Source organism: Callorhinus ursinus, unplaced genomic scaffold (assembly GCF_003265705.2).
Source record: "Callorhinus ursinus isolate GAN/ISIS: 27379988/994484 unplaced genomic scaffold, GSC_fseal_2.0 scaffold3, whole genome shotgun sequence".
NCBI classification, from domain to species: Eukaryota; Metazoa; Chordata; class Mammalia; order Carnivora; family Otariidae; genus Callorhinus; species Callorhinus ursinus.
Genome location: NW_027397065.1, coordinates 57,031,126 through 57,048,977, shown reverse-complemented (window position 1 = coordinate 57,048,977; position 17,852 = coordinate 57,031,126).

Genomic DNA, 17,852 nt, shown 5'->3' with positions numbered 1-17,852 from the left:
TCGGAAATGAAAATTTTAAAAAATATTTATAATATCTCAAAAAATATGAAATTATTAGGTATGAACCTAATAAAACAACTGAATGCTGAAAACTAAAAAACACAAAAAAATTTAAAATGGCTCAAGTAAATGAAAAGATATACTGTGATTATTACATATTAAAATTATTTAAAATATTAAAAATTTCAATAATATCGAGTGCTTGTATGAATGTGGAACAAAAGCAACTCTTATACGTTGTTGTGGGAAAGCAAAATGAAACAACTACTCTAGAAAACAGCTGACAGTTTCTTACAAAGTGAAATATATATTCACCATATATCTTACAAAGTGAAATATGAAATGTGACCCAGCACACCCACTCCTGAGTAGTTACCCTAGAGTAATAAAAACATATTTTTACACAAATGTTTTTCAACAGCTCTACCCATAATTTTCCAAAACTGGAAAGAATCCAACATTTTTTAATAGGTAACATCCATGCAATGTACTCCACAGTAAAAAAGAAGCAGCTCAATATATGTAATATATTGAATGAATCTCAAAAACATTATGGTGAGTAAATTAAGCCAGTCTCAAAAGGTTATGTACTGCGCAATTACATTTTTATGATATTCTCAAAAAGACAAATTTATAGTGACAGAGAACAAATCAGTGGGTACCAGACTTTAGAAGCAAGAGAAAGGTGTCACTACAAAGGGATAGCAGGAGGAAGATCTGGGGAATCATGGAGCTGTTCTGCATCCTGGTCATGGTAGTATTTATACAAATCTATGCAGCTATTAAAATCCATAGGACTATACCCTAAAAAGTTAATTTTACTGCATGTTGATTTAAAAACTAAATAAAATAAACATATAGTGGAATCCACAGAAGCTATTTGTATTAATCCAGGACATTCTCAGCCTCAAAAAAATAAGTTAAACTAATATTGACTTAATCAAAGGTTTGTTTTTCATATTTAAGAAGTCCCAAAATAAGCAGTTTCTTGTTTGGTTAGCTGTTCAAGAATGCTGTAAAGGCCACAAGCACTTTCTATTTTCAGGTTATTATCCTGTTGACTTGTCATCCTCATGCTTGTTGTCTCTTGGCCAAATATGGCCACTGGGGCTTCAGGCGTTAAGATCTTGCTTAAGGCTGGAAGAGAGTGTTAAGACGAAAGCCATATCTGCCCTCATTATCAAGAAATAAAAGCCTCTGAAACAAATAATACAATATATGTTTAAAAAAGAAGAAGAAGATAGCAGGAGGAGAAGAATGAAGAGGGGGAAATCGGAGGGGGAGACGAACCATGAGAGACTATGGACTCTGAGAAACAAACTGGGGGTTCTGGGGGGGATGGGTTAGCCTGGTGATGGGTATTAAAGAGGGCACTACTGCATGGAGCACTGGGTGTTATATACAAACAATGAATGGTGATTAACATAACAATAACAAATTTTTAAAAAAAAGAAATAAAAGCCTTTGCAGAAAACCACCCACTTCCAGCCAACTTCTCTTTACATTTCATTGGCCAGAACTGGGTCATTTACCCACCACTGTATCCTGATTGTGTATCCAATTACAAGTGAAAGGCTAAGGAGTTACCTCCACTTGAAAAATCATGATTCATCTTCAGAAGTTGCTGCCCTATTGCCCTACACAAGTAACTACCTGCTTCCACTATTTAAGAGTATGAACTAAAGTTTTGCTCACTTGTTATTTCCATGTGATATATGGAATTTGTGAAAAAGACGACTTCACTTTTGAAGTACTACTTCATTTTCTCTAATTAAATAATCATTTCAAATCCTTATCACAAGTTTTTTAATACATCCAATCTATATTATAGAGAATACATTTTGGAAAAGCTTAAATTTATTCCACATCAGAGACTTGAAAACTAAGTGTGCATGAATGCACATGCAGAAGAAAGTAGTGCTTTGAAGAAAGTAGTGATACAAATATCTGGCAGAAATGTTAACATCCAAAATGTTTCCATTCTACACTCATCTTTTTAAAAAATTTTTTTCAATATAGTTTTCCTACCACCTTAAGAAAGGGTATTTTCTTCAGAAATGCTTGATGGCATTTGCTTAAGGACTGCATGATAACAGTACTGTCAACCTAAAGGGGACCTGGAGGAAGGCAATAAAGATGTGAGAATACCTTCTCACAAAATTCACATTTCCTTTTTATCTTAAAAGTCTGAGATTGTTTTTTTCAGTGCAGCCCTTGCTCATTCTTGATCTCATTTTCATCTTCCATATTCTGTGCAAAATTTCCAACCAGGGAAGAAACATTGGGTACCTTGGGTTGTTTGTCCTTTTATAGACTTGCTGATCTTTGCGTCTGGCACCTCCATACATTTACTAGTTTCCCATGGAGTATGCAAAACCCAAAGAAAGGCTTATTTTTGTCCAAGATGGTATCAAAGAACAATATCAAGTGTTCATGTAAGCACCTGCCAGTGGGTCAGCATTTAAAAAGCTCAGGTGGAGGGGTGCCTGGGTGGCTCACATGGTTGGGTGTCTGCCTTCGGCTCAGGTCATGATCCCAGATCCTGGGATGGAGCCCCACATAGGGCTCCCTGCTCAGCGGGGAGTCTGCTTCTCCCTCTCTCTCTGCCTCTCCCACTGCTCCTGCTCTCTCTCTCTCTGTATCTCTGTGTCTCAAATAAATAAATAAAATCTTTATTAAAAAAAAAAAGCTCAGGTGGAAATTCAAAGAGAATTCAGACTCTTTCTTCAGACCTACTTTTGTAAGTGATCTTGCTCACCTAACGTCACATTTTCTTTTTAATGCTAAGCTCTACTGAACATCGTACAGATAAATCAAATACAAACTGCTAAACTACTTTCTGTACCAGCTGTAAAAGACAGATGAGCGTCTGACTCCTGCTAGTTACTTTACTTTCCCCTTAGGGAAAAAAAGGAAGCAGCTGCTCTGAGCAAATTTTATGGACTCACCAGTGCTTTTTGAGAGAGAACAAGTTTCTTTAAGGATGGCAAACCATAAAGATAAGAGAGATATGGTTGTGAAATTTCACTCATCATCTACAAGAAGGTAAAAAGTTAAAATCCCAACCTCTTCACCCCCAACCCAATTTCTGGCGTTTGGTTGAGGTACTCTATTGAGAGAATAAAGATGATTCTTTACATGCATGCACCCGAAGAAAGGCATTTTTGCTGGCAAACATGTTCCATGAATAGATTTATCCGGGTAATGTCATCGCAGGGAACTTAATCCAATACCATGTATTAGGTTATAAAGTTATTCATCTGTTTCTGTGATTTATAAGTCCAATAGTTTACCTGAATTTGTAATTCACTAAATTCTAAGATAAACTGTAAAATCACCAACACCTCCCCTTCACTCTTAGAAGATCCATTTAAATACTGCTTCATCAATAAAATAGTATCTATCTTGTGTAAACTTCTACAAATCAATTACTTTTTATCTTACCTGCATCTGTTTTCACTAAACTTTACCTATAAGACTTCTGTCTTGGGACGCCTGGGTGGCTCAGTCAGGTAAGCATCTGTCTTTGGTTCAGGTCCTGATCCCAGGGTCCTGAGATCAAGCCCTGAGTCTGGCTCCCTGCTCCACGGGGAGTCTGCTTCTCCCTCTCCCTCTCCACCCCGCTTGTGCTGTCTCTCTCTCTCTCAAATAAATAAATAAAATCTTAAAAAAAAAAAAGACTTCTATCTCAATGCAGGGGGTGGGGGGCGGTTTTTTACTTTGCAAGACGATGAACTCCTCTAACAATACTCAGCCTTCACTGATTTATTTAATGTTTTTATACGACCAATATCAACTTCTTTGTTAAACCTCTTGTCCTAACTCCCACCACCAAAATGCCCTTTCAAAACAAAATATTTGACATTACTACTGTCTTCCTTTCATTTCTTTTAGTCCCAAATTCCTGGAATAAATGGTGAGCATTCTGTGATCCAGCCAGAAGAGAAAATACTTTCCTTTATCGCATTATGCATCATAAACAATGTTGTCCACTGTTAAGCACACACATACACCTTCACTCATGTCACTGTCAATAAAATCAGCTCTACTCTTAATAGTCATTTGGAGACCTAGGCTCCTTCCATCTTGTGAAATCACATGGAGGAGAGAGAGATTAATACTGTTTTTACAATGACTGTGCTCACTTTATATGTCACAATGCAATCGTGTGGAGAGTAAGTATACTAGCTCAAGAGGCTATTGGATAAAGAAAAGAGGTACAAGTTATCATAATTTCATATAAAGGTCATCTCCTTCGGAAAGTATATGGAAAGTCCCTGAATTCAAACTCAGGCTCCATACTTACCAGAGGTATGACCTTGAGCAAATTAGTTATCATATCTGTAATTCAATGTATTTATTGTAATGTCAATATATTAATAACACATCAAAGGATTATCCTACAAATTAAATGGATTTTTACCCATAGGGTATTAAAACAGCACTGATCACATAGTAAGTCATCTCTAATGTTAGACTTTATTATGTATCTTTTCCCCTAGATTATAAATTTCCTTAAGTAGTGGCACTATAAAAACTTGAACAGTGTCTGACAAACAGTTCTTGCAAATAAATACATGTCAAATGTGTAAAACTACATATATATATCTCATGTAATATATATACACAATATATATAATCTCGTTATATATATATACATACACATACATATATATATACACAGACACACACACACACACACACTATATATATATATATAGGTACATATATATATACACATAATCTCATATAATGTTTGCATGAGTCCCATAGGGTAGATATTTTTATCTCCACTTTAATAGATGAGGAAAAGAAGTTAAGAGAGATTGTATAATCTACCCAAAGTCATACAGCTAATCAAGATTCAAATCCAGGCCTGTCTTTCTATAGCATCCCTTTCCCACTACTGCACACTACCTAGGAGTATGTAAGCCAATTTATTCATACCACCAAAATACCATTTATTACATATTTTGTCTTGTCTATCTTCTCTACTTCTGTGAATTACTCAATTAGCAGACAACATGCTATATTAATTAATGGCAAGCATTAAACACATGGATCAAAATTTGGACAGAGTACAAAGTGATTTAGAAGGTAGAGTCAACCAATTTTCAAACAATTAATTAATGTTTGGTGAGGGAAAAGTCACAGATGGCTGCAAGTTTTCTAGCTTAGCCATTAAGATTCAGAGCTCTGGAAGAAGAGAAGATTTGGGAAGAAAGATGTCTAGGCAGGGCTGTCAAGTAAACAGTAGGACAAATAGACTCTGCTAAGAAAGAGAAGTCTGCTCCAGATATAGGTGTAGGATTAATCATCATATAGACAGAATAAAAAACATGGGAGAGGAAGAGTTCACTCAGAGATTTAAATGAGACTTCTTTCCTTACAGTATATCAAAATTCAGGTAGCATGGAAGCCAACTGAATTGACAGTAATCTAACATCTCTTATTCTTTCCAATGTACCACATAGTTTTAATGTATTCCCGGATATAATTATATAAAGATCCTTCTATTTCTTTTCCATCTTATCATTTCTTCAGTTGGTTAATGATGTTAAGAAGTATTAAATTAATTAAACAAGCAGGCCATTAAACTGAGATGGCTCCAAAGCATTAGTAGCCTACACAATCAAACCAAAATCTAAAATCAGAGTCTATTCCTGTAAATACACTTGTATCAGAGAAAATGAAATTTGAGAGCAACCAATCACAAAGAGCCTTTCCCAAATAAGGCAACTGCCTAAGGTATACCTAATCAATTAATTTTCTTGCTTTGCTTTCACATCTGCTATATAAAAGCCTTTACCCTAGGTCCCGACAGCAAAGTGCTCCTTGCCACTTTTGATCTGGTGCTGTCTGATTCAAATCAATGTTTGTTCAAATTCTTGAAAATTTTAATATGACTCAATTTATCTTTTGACAGAAGGTAAAAAAATGTACATCACAAATGCAATACACTGTGTCACATTTTAAAAACGGACATTGCTTGTTTTCAACTAAGATAAATGATTTGAACTTGGAGCAGTTTCTAGCAACTTCTAAATGAAGAACAGCAGCATATAAAGTACCAGTAAACAGAATAAACCAATTTTAGAATCTTAAGAAACTAAGGCTGTTAGGACACTAATGACCACCCATCCTAAGTGAAAATCCATTTTATTGTCTTCCCAGAATCTATTCCCACTTCTGGTAAAAAAAAAATATATATATATATATTATATATGTAATATATATAATATATATATATATATATACCACAGTTTTGCTTTAACGAAATAACCTTTCCCTCTTAGGCATGGCCTTGATAAGACTGACTGTAAATCAAGGGACACAATTCTCCTCTGACCAATGTGTGGACAGATGACCCCAGTTTGGCCAATAAAATTCAGGCTATCTCCATAGCACATACCCTCCCCAATGTCCATCACCCAGCCACCCCATCCCTCCCACCCCCAAATGGAACACTGGGTGTTATGCACAAACAATGAATCATGGAACACTACATCAAAAACTAATGATGTAATGTATGGTGATTAACATAACATAATAAATTTTTTTTTAAAAAATCGGGCTATATCTCTACCTGAAACTGAATCTTGCTCAGAAAATGTGTTGACAGAACTCATTCAGAGTCCTAAAGCTAGTTAGCGGCAAACTAAGAACAAAATCCTAATTGTGCTTTCCACAAAACTGCTCTATCCTGACTACACTTTTCACTTTCCTATGTGTTATAATATTCTACACCAATCACGGGAAATATAAATCAAAATATACAGTACTAGCCCTCCACTGACAATATTCAAGAGGAAAGATCTTTTTCACTTCATGTGTATGACAAATAACTACACAAAATTATTTAAAAATAATATCCAAATACTTAATAGTCTACAAATAATAGCTGTTAAAAATAATATTTAAAATATTAGGGGAGTGTTGTATAGTATTATGAAAAGGAAAGGCTCTCCAAAATACATAGCTGGCTCACAACCCATATCTGTCTCTCCCGCTATTCTGGCAGGAATGGTATGCTTATCATTAAAAAACCACTTATTTAAGTATTCTAATTTACCTGTAGCTGATTTCCTAGGATGAACTAGATATCTCGCAGCTGCGGGAGGAACAAGTGCCCTGAGGATAAGGGAACAGTGCGTCGAGGTTGCTGAGGCCTGGGACCCTGGCTGACTCGGGACCGCACCTCAGAGCTCGGCACCAGGATCCGGAGCAGCGCATCCCGCCCACCCAGGCCTTTGGTCCTCCGGGTGGCGATAGGTTTTCGGTCCGCGCCTGCGCAGTTCCCCTTCCGCCTCGGGCCCCCACTTCCTCCGTGGCACACATAGCCTTTGGGCCAGAGCACATTCTCCACACACCTAGCCCGGCCCCTGGAGCAAAGCGCCACCAGCGCTTTGGGGGATGGAGAGGGCTCAAAGCATCCAGGAGAATTGGCGTTTGCTTGATAGTGGCGTGAGGAGGAGTCTGGGAGCAGAGCCTCCGCACCTGGGTACCCTGGTGTGTGTCATCTCAGGACTCCTCTGCCGGCACCCGTGCATCTCCCAGATCTCGAGAGAAATCAGGCTTCTTCCTGGAGGAGTGGCTGCTGTAGCAGCGCCTCATGCCTGACTCAGCCATTCCCTGAGCCTCCCCGGATGCTGAGCGCTTCTCAGCCCCTTCTCTCCCTGCCCTTCCATCAGGGCCTAGGCTTCTTCCCTCCTGTCCCCCCACACACCCGAAGCCACATAGAGCACCCTGCGAGCTCCATCTGTGGGTTCCTGTTTACCTTCCTGGGGCGCCCCACACTCCATCCCCCCCCACACACACCCCACCGCCGGTTCCTGGCCCTCGCCCTCTGCCTTCCCACATGGTGTTCAAACGAGGAAAATACTTTCTTATAGAGGAGCTTGGGTGAAGGGCTTAGGTGCCCAATAGGGTGCTGGCAGTTGGGCTGGGTCTGAAAGAGAGATCAAAGCCGTGAGGCTGCTCCTCAGGGGAAAGCTTGAGGAGCAGCAGTAGCAGTGGACTCCTGGGACAAATTCTAGATACCTTGCAGCTACCGGGAGGAAAGCTGGCCTCAGGAGTAATGGAACCGTGAGTTGGGGGTGCTGCGAATGTTGACCTTGCCAGACATAGACCTAGTTCCCCAGGAGCCTGCGCCTGTGTCTTGGGTCTCGGGCCGCCAGGCCCTGGGCATCCTGGAAGGTGATAGACTCCTGGTAGTTGCATGTGCAATTCTCTCCCCAAACCTGGCCTTATTTGTCCCTCTCTCCCTTACACCTCTGTTGAGACGGAATCCACTCCTTCAGTCCTTGCCAGGCCCCTGGGAAAAATCGCCATGGCAGTGTGACAAATCGCCGTCGCAGTGTGACTCTGACCATTGTTTCCGAGGAATTTCAGAGGACTCAGGCTTGCTCAACAGGTGGTGTGAGCCACACTCCAGAATGACCAGTCTGGGTAGAGCTGCTGAGAAGCCTGGTCCACCAAGTTGTTGTTAGTTCTGCCTGTACTTAGCTTCTTGCTTGGAGATGCCAGGCGGAGAGATTGTCTCTTAGTATAGTTGTGTCAAAATAATTTTGATATAGTCTCCTGATTGACCAGATGTGGGGGGGGAGGGGAGTGGACCCTGTTTCGAGATGATGCAAATGGGCAAATGTGAGCGTCTAATGTGATGAGAATCATTATTCGACTGGGATGGAGGAGGGGCTGAGGTTTATGGCGAAAATAACAGTTATTGTAATCATGATTATTATAAATATTTATTTATACACGTAAATTAGGTAATATAAAACAGACTCATAAATTATACATGTAAAAAGTAAACAAACATGTAAACACTTATAATTTCATTATTACTCATCATTATAGTTATTATCTTTTTATTATTACTATTATTTCTTGAGGTTTCATAGTTGTGGCAACAGCAACAAAATGCCCCTATAAAGTTTTTCTATTAAAAAAAATCCCCTGGGGCGTCTGGGTGGCTCAGTCGGTTAAGCGGCTGCCTTCGGCTCAGGTCATGATCCTGGGGTCCTGGGATCGAGCCCCACGTCCGGCTCCTTGCTCAGCGGAGAGCCTGCTTCTCCCTCTCCCTCTGCCTGCCACTCTGCCTACTTATGCTCTCTATCTCTCAGTCAAATAAATAAATAAACTCTTTAAAAAAAATCCCCTCGTTTATCTAAATTTAATTAATACTCTACTTAGCCATTTCAGATTAATTACATTGGGGTAACATAACCAATACTTCAGAATGAGATATTTGAGCTTAGTTCAAGATCTGGGAAAGGTAGTTAAGAGAAATATCCTGACAGTGGAGAAGGGGTAATTCTGGACATGCCAGGTCATCAATCATCACTATTAGTCCTGGGCACAAGTCTGTGGTTTCTCACTCTGAGTAGAACAGTCATCAGATGTTAAGGGAAGTGGAAAATTGGGATGAGAAAGCCCTAAATCTTCCTGCTTCTTTGTAATCAACAAGTAAATTCCATGAGTAGAAGACAAGCAAATGGAAATTTAACAGTTTTCACCTGGGATAAAACCAGTCTGCATACAAGGTAGTAAATGAGAACTGTGCCATGAAATAATTTTATAATGCAAGGTTGGCTTTCTATAAAATGTTTAAAAATAGCTTTCAACAGAAGGTATTTTTTTAATTTCTTTTTTATTACTTTGCCTTTTTTTATTCCCTCTTCTTGCCTATTTCCCCCCTCTGTCCAGTATGTATATTACTGTTTTTCTTACAAACAGGCAGATTCATTTCTTGGGGGTGGGAAATTCTAATATTTTATAAGCCTTCTTCCCATTTCTTTAGCTTTTTATTTCTAAACGATACGATTATAATACTTATATATATGCTTAGAATTTATTTTTAAAAAAAGAACACTATTTAAGAGGAAATAATAATTACTCATGATTATGTTATTAACCAGATTTATCCACTATTAACATCTTACTCTTTTGGATTACAGTTGTCTTTTTTTATTCCCTCTCTTGTTTCTATGAGCATTATATATACTCAGTAAGAACCAAACAATGCAGAAAGTACAAAAAAAAAACCTTAAAACTTACCCTAAAACAACTCCTGAAAAATGATCATTATTACCGTTAGGTAAATACCATCCTAACTTTTTGGAATACACAGAGATAGGAAAGTGGAAATGTATAAGGTAGACTGGTAGGTAAATCAATGGGAAGATAGGAGATAGATGTTAGGAATATTTTTATTAAAATGAAATAAGAATAAAGAGAGATTTTTTTTAATTTAAAACATTTCATTTATTTTTTACTTAAGGAAAGAATAAAACTAAAAAAAATTAAATTTTGAATATTTCTTCACTACGAGAAATATTATTTCCTAAAGAATCTCATCAAGGATGAAGTGAAGAAAAACAGATACAGATAAGCAGTATTTTTTTTATTAGTATGAGTATGTCCCACGCAATATTGTGTGTATACTTATTCTAAAATAATATTCATTGTTTATCTGAAATTCAAATTGAATTAACACATTCTGTAGCAAATAAAAATATAAAACACCTGGTTAAATATAAATTCCAGATAAACAATAATTGTTTATTATAAACATTTTATCTGGCAACCCATACTGTATCAAGTTTGGAGTGGGGGTAGAGAAGAGGGGCAGGCCATTCCTATAGGAGAAATACCATTGAACTTTGAATCATTTCCCCAAATCAGAATGTAGTGCTAGAATTTTAATTGCAAAGGCCTATTACTTTTGCTTCACCGTTACCAGTAGGGATCTCCATTGTGCTTCTACAGAAGTTAAGAGGAAAAGAAATCAACATTCTGTTTTCCTCCGGGTTTGGAGGTATTAGGAAAACTCCCCTCAATAAGAGGCGTCCTGGGCTTGAGATTAGCGTGAGAACCATACCAGGCTGTGCTTTTCTATTCTGCTCAGAAATGTATGTTTCATTCTTCACTGAGAGTTTGGGTTTTGCTTGTTCGCTTGCTCTGGGTTTTGAATTAAATTACTCTATTTACCCTTTGTGGTGTTGGTAAGTTTGTTGTTAGTTTCTTTTTTTTTTTTCTTTACATATTTTGCTTATTCTTTCATGACTTGACAGGAAGAGTGGAGTCTATAAAGAAGTTACAATCTTCCTCCCTCTTAGCTCAGAGATACTATCTTTAGAATTTCTACTAACTCTACATACTTGGTAAATAAAACTATGCAGGTAAAATCTTGTAGTAGCAAATGAAAGCTTTCATTGTTTTGGTTGTAGTATAGAGTGCCTAAAACTTGGGCCCTTGAGTCAAACTGCCTGGACTCAAAGCTCCATTCTACATTTTCCTCCCTGGAAACTTAGGCAAGTCTCAACCTCATTAATCCTCATGTCCCCACCTTGTCAATGTGGTGTGATAGCACTGCCTTTCTTGTAGACATTTTCTGAGAATGAAATGCAGTAAGGCAATTACTTAACAGTGTCTGGCACATAGAAAATGCTCAATAAACATTGATAACTCTTATTATTTCAACCATTAAAGACTATCCTCTATTCTTAGAATCACAAAACATTAGAACTGGAAGAAACCTTTGCACTTACTCAAAAAATATTAAATGCATATAGTAATTCTTTCTAGGTGCCATAAATAATGAATAAGATACTATTGTCCATAGTCACATTTTGCCAGCATTATTGCTTTCCCAGAAAGGAGGAGTTATTAAGAAAGTTTGAGATTTATCTGTAGCAAGACGAGCAATACTATATTTAGAATGTTGGGTTTTTTTTCCTAAGTAACATGATAAATTCAGGTGCTAGGAACCTTTTATATCTCAGATAGGATTTTTTCACTGTTGGTGGTGTTGTGGAAGAGGGGACTTTGAATGAGGTAAAGATAAAGCAGTATTGACAAGTAGACTATAATACTTTTTGGCTTAAAATTAGGAGGAAATAAACAGAGGTTTTCAACAGTTAAGCTCACTCTGATTCCTCCCTCAGTGACAAGGGATGTCCCTGCATAGTGTGACACTATTTGTAGCTGGCTTTTTCCCCAGAAGCCTGTATGCTTAAGCTATAATTCATGTACTTCAACAACTTTAAGGCCCAAGAGAGCACTTGCTCTGTCAGATTTCATGCACAGACTTGATTCAATAACCTGACAAGCATGGTTAGTTCTCTTGTCTGAGCTCAATTTTTATTTTAAAGTGTTTCCACATTTTGATTTACTAAGTGGTAGAAAGAAAAAGAAAGAAAGAAAGAGAGAGAGAGGGAGGGAGGGAGGAAGGAAGGAAGGAAGGAAGGACAGAAGGAAGAAAGAAAAAAAAGAAGAAAATAAAAGAAAAGAGATACTTGGGGACTATCCCATCCAAACTATTGCTGTCAAAAGCTTCTTTATGAAATATATAAGATCCACATAATTACGTTTGGATATAGAGACTTACACTGATAAAGCTAAGATTATAAGTTCAATTAAGTTCAATTCCCTCATGGACCAATTAGCTTCTTTTTTTCCTCCTCCAAAGGTTATATGTAGTCATTCATTCAACCATTTAAGTGTTTAGTACTGGCTAGGCCTAGGTCACAGTCTAAGGACAAACCAGCGCTTAGTTAGGGCTAGTGTTTGCAGTCAAAGAGCATGTTCCACTTGAACATTCCCCTGATTCCATCTGGCCAAACTAAATGTGAGAAAAATCAAAGGAATGGAAGACAGAATGGAGAAAGGAGTAAAAATGTATTACCATTTCTGGACACTAACGCATGGAGGAATCATTTTTGTATGTAAATGAAAACTTACTCATCTCAACAGATACTGCTTTTATAAGCCAACATCCAGTTCACAACAATAGAGGGTAATGACAATATGAAGCATGGTAGTTCTATTGAAGGAAGTTAGAGAATACAAAGAACAAAAGGCAAAATTGGGCTCAAGATTCACAGTCCTTGGAGAAAAGGACCTTGTCAGGTAGTTAAGACAATTTGTTCATGTGGCAGAAGTCTCTACAACATTTCAAAAATGGGCTCTTGAATAGAGTTAAAGAAGAGGGGAGGCAGGATCAGACAATTCTAAATACATGCTAATGAAAAACAGATCTTTTAATTCACACAGCAATGTTGAACTATTTATTTTCGAGTCCCAAAGCTGAGTTATTATCTGTCCAGTTAAGAGCTATCTTTGAATGTTATAGAAAAGAGATTTCTATCAGTTGTTTAGTTGATCATACTGTGAATTCAGTAGGGATTTTTTAAATATAGAATTATTTTAAATGTTTTGAGGGACACTTGAAGTGACACAAGTCATTATTTTATTTTATGAAGATCAAGACCACTTAGACATCCTCTGGTAATGATGAGTTATACAAAAATATTTGATATTTATTCAGCAAGTGAAGAAAAACCTGTGAAAGTGGAAACTAAGATGGCCTTCCTGGAGAAAGAACAGATGTTTTGCATGTTTGGGGACTATTGGTTTTTTTGTTGTGTTTTTAAAAAATAATAATAATATTATTTCTGCCAATGACATCCAATAATCCCTGCCATTCTGGGAGGGGGAATAAAAGGAAGAAAGAAGAGAAAAACCAAATCTGCGTATAGAAAAAACAACTAATAAAGTCAGTCATTTATTTTCATAGGAGGTTTTAAGAATCCAGCCATAGGTTATCAGAAGAAAGGAGGAATGGGCTATATCAAAATCTTCATTGAATCTGCTCTCCCTAGCTAAAAACGTATAGGCCTGGCCTATTGTCACACACATACATGCATGTCTTCTCCCACAGGTGATTCTTGGCTTAAACTTCTTTTCCTATGGGCTTAGACATCCAAAAGTCCATTTGCTCTGTGTGATTTCATAAGAACCTTGAAACATTGGCTCAACAAGTTGAATCAACTTTCATAAAATAAATTATTTCCTTTCTCTTTTTTTTAAGATTTTATTTATTTATTTGACAGAGAGATAGAGAGGACAAGTAAGCAGAGCAGCAGGCAGAGGGAGAAGGAGAAGGAGGCTCTCCACTGAGCAGGGAGCCTGACGTGAGGCTCAATCCCAGGACCCTGGGATCATGACCCAAGCCAAAGGCAGATGCTTAACAACTGAGCCACCCAGGCGCCCCATCCTTTCTCTCTTATTTTTCTTCCTTCATTACTACCTGACTTCCAACCCTAGTACGTATATTTTTGCTTTCTTTTGTTTTTTTTGGGGGGAGGTTGTTTTTTGTTTTTTTGTGGGTTTTTTTTTTCTTTTTACTACTGACCATTGTTAAAGCTTTCTTTTCATATAGAAATAGGTATCATCAGAAGCACTTGGACAAAATATATTGTAAAAAAATTCATAGAGCATTATTGATATAATTTTAGGTAAATTTTAAATACTACAAATAATTGTTAAGTCATTCAGAATACTTTTGTGTTATCTTCAAATTACTTCATATCCATGATTCCAGAAAAGGAAAATTTAATCCGTATAAAAAGCAGCAAAGCTTACCAAAAAAAAAAAAAAGCCATTTTGATAGAAAATGGAAAATGTACTCAAATGTACTTCTAATAGTTAATGGAATTTTTTTCCATAAAGGTTGCACTGATTGCATGTGTTCACAGGAGACTAAAAACTGTATGTCTTGACAGCTGATGAATAGGCTAGTCGTTTTTAGTGTTCAGAACTGAAGATATTCAATTAGAAGCTTTTCTAGGTGATTTCACAATTAAGAGACTTTTAAAAAACATTTTTGGTAAATGGGCAGCTCTGTACAGAACTTTATTAATGAGGTAAAAGTATTCTAAAAGCCTTTCAATCATTGATGACAGTGATTATAATTTCTGTCAGAAATTTTATTTTAGGAAATATGCAAATTACCCTCTATTGGACAAACATTTCTGGAAGGTATGAAGAATAGACAATACTTTTACCCATAGTTTCTCCTATAAAAAATAATCTGTCTTGTTATTTCCAAAGTCAACAATCTTCATACATAAAGCTTGGGAAATCTATTCTAGAACACTGTGCTATGCATAAACACATATCCTCATCTGAACAGACATGAAAGTCTACTCTAGCAAGAAAAAAGTGGACACGATAGTCTTGCACATCTGTAGTAACATACAACACCTCTACCTTTCATTCCAGAGTGCGCTGACCATATCTGGTCAGCTCATATCAAAAAGCAAACAGATAAATGAACAAAAACAACAACCAAACCTTGACTATACATCCGTATGTTGATTTCTGGGCAAAGTACAGTAATGTAATTCAACAGATAGTTGAAAACTATTACAGAAGCTTCAGAATGCCTAACATTTCACAGATGGAAGCTTCTTAAGTGGTGTCACTAGTGCTCTGTGAAACTTAGTATCCATAAGGCAAAGCCTTCCACAGGAGCTGACAGAGTTTGTCCTTTTAGTCAGACAAGGGACAGGACCATCAAATAGTAATTCCACAGAAAAGACACATGCTAATGGGAGCTACACACGGCATATACGAGAAAGTGCTAAGAATATGAAAATACTGTAAAAATTCATACAAAAATTATACAAAACGCAGTAAAGAGACCCACTAAAGTATGAAGCAATGGCTCCAAACATTGGAGAGCTGGGAAATAGCAGCCAGAAAAAGATTAACTTGTCCTAGAGTAACTAATGAGTTTCTTTTTCTCTCAGTCTCTGTTACTGGTTCTGTCTCTCTGTCTCTCTCTCTCTCTCCTTTATGAAGCAAAAACAGAAGAGAAACGCAAGAATGATAGTCTTCGTGTGGCTCCTATCCACCTATACCAAATAAAATTATTCCCACACTTAGAAACTGTAGGAAGCTCTGAGTTCATATTATGTTATATGAGATCTATAAAAATTGCACAACTTAATAAGTATATGTTGGACTTTTAAAATTTACTTTTCTCCTTTTCCTATTTCATTATGTGTTGGAAAATATTTGTGAAATATTAGTATGTTTTTCTGGCATTTTCTTTCATACCCTCATTTGCCTTTTGCCATGTTCAAACTACTCTAATGCTCATTTCCTCAAGAAAAGGAGACGTCGGATAAGCATAATTAGAGGATCTGAGAGAGGGGACAGATGCACAATGTCCCAGAGAGGCCTGAGAAAGAATGAACACAGATAAGCAGATAAGCTGGTGGGATCTGATAATGGTGACTCTGGATGCTGTTCCAGGAGTGTGATACCCCAGGGAAGACTCCAGGGAAAGAAGGGGTATCTATTATGCAGCATGGAGGCAGCAGAGCAATTCTCAGATTCACAAGAATGAGACGCAAACAGCAGGAAAACCTACTAGACCTAAAGTAGTGTTTTTTTTGTTAGTTTGTTTTAAGATTATTTATTTATTTATTCAGAGAGAGAGAGAGAGAGAGAGCACAAGCACAAGCAGGGGGAGAAGCAGGCAGAGGGAGAAGCGGGGTCCCTGCTGAGCAAGGAGTCCGATGCGGGGCTCCATCCCAGGACCCTGGGATCATGGCCTCACCTGAAGGCAGACACTTAACTGACTGAGCCACCCAGGCGCCCCTAGATCTAAAGTAGTGTTAAAGGCAGAAACAACATGAATTTGTGTTTCTTTACATCTAACTTTCACTGACTGAGATTTGTATCTAGCTAATTTTCAAAATAATTATCATTTTAAAATGTCTTCATCCATTCATACAGCATTTCTGGGTTTACCAGAGGAGTTAGAACATGGAATCTAACTGCTTGATTTCTGATGATGAGCTGCTCTGTGCCTCAATTTCCTAATTTAATAAAAACAACACCTACCTTATAAGGTTGTTATGGGGATTAATAAATTAATATCTGCACTACTTAAGTATTTGGTAAATGAAACGAGAAATAAAGTGAAGAAGACAAGAAACTGAGCCATTATACTCAAGGGTCACACAAAGGCTAAATAAAACATTATGGATGGCAAGGTGAAGGAAACTAACTACAAAACTACATTCCTTTTAATATTAAAAGTATTATATTAAAAGCTAGGGTATTAAAAGCCAGATTTTGCAGTAAAGGAAACCAAGATTCAAAGAAGTGACTAGACCAGCACGCTCATTTTTGGCTCATTAATTTGGCTACAAAGACCATACTTGGTCTACATTAACACACACTGGACTGTCAACCAGATTTGCCCAGAGGGCACTGCAAGATAGATGAGATCCTTTTGTGGTCAGGGGTCAGAGTCCAAGAGTACTGAGTTTCAGGGAGGGAGATGTTACTGTGGCCTTGATACATAATAGAACACTGTACATTCCTCTTTTGATGATCAGTGGAACTGTAGCAAAATTAAAAGTTACTAGTTACTAATAAAGAGTAACATTATAAAACCTAAAAAAAAAAAATTACACTCCTTTTTAAAAGGTCTCTGTCTCCTTTTGCCATTATACATGTCATCATATTGGATCTCCAGAATGAATTAGGAGTTCATGTTGAACAGAAATAACTTAGAGAGATGTTTCTCTGTAGTATCTATAGTTTGAAATAAAGCATTATGTATACTCTAAAATACAGGTATTTTAGATACTTGAGGCAAAAGGTGGCAAGAGGTAAAACATCTGAGCACAATATCACCATCCATAAATAATTACTATTAACAATGTGATGCCCTTTAACATATAGACACTTTTTTTAAATTATGACGGTTTTATATATCATTGTTATCTATTATTTATATACACACACATATGTAATAACAGTATACTGCTGTTTTTCAGTTAACAATATTATGAAATCATTTTCCTATATGTTTGCCTCATTTTTTAATTCAAACAATATGAATTTTTTATTGCACCTATGAATAAATAATGCCAAATAACTTTCCACATCTTGCCATTTCACAATCCGTGCATTTTTTTTAAAAAAGATTTTATTTATTTATTTGAGAGAGAGAATGAGATAGAGAGAGCACGAGAGGGAAGAGGGTC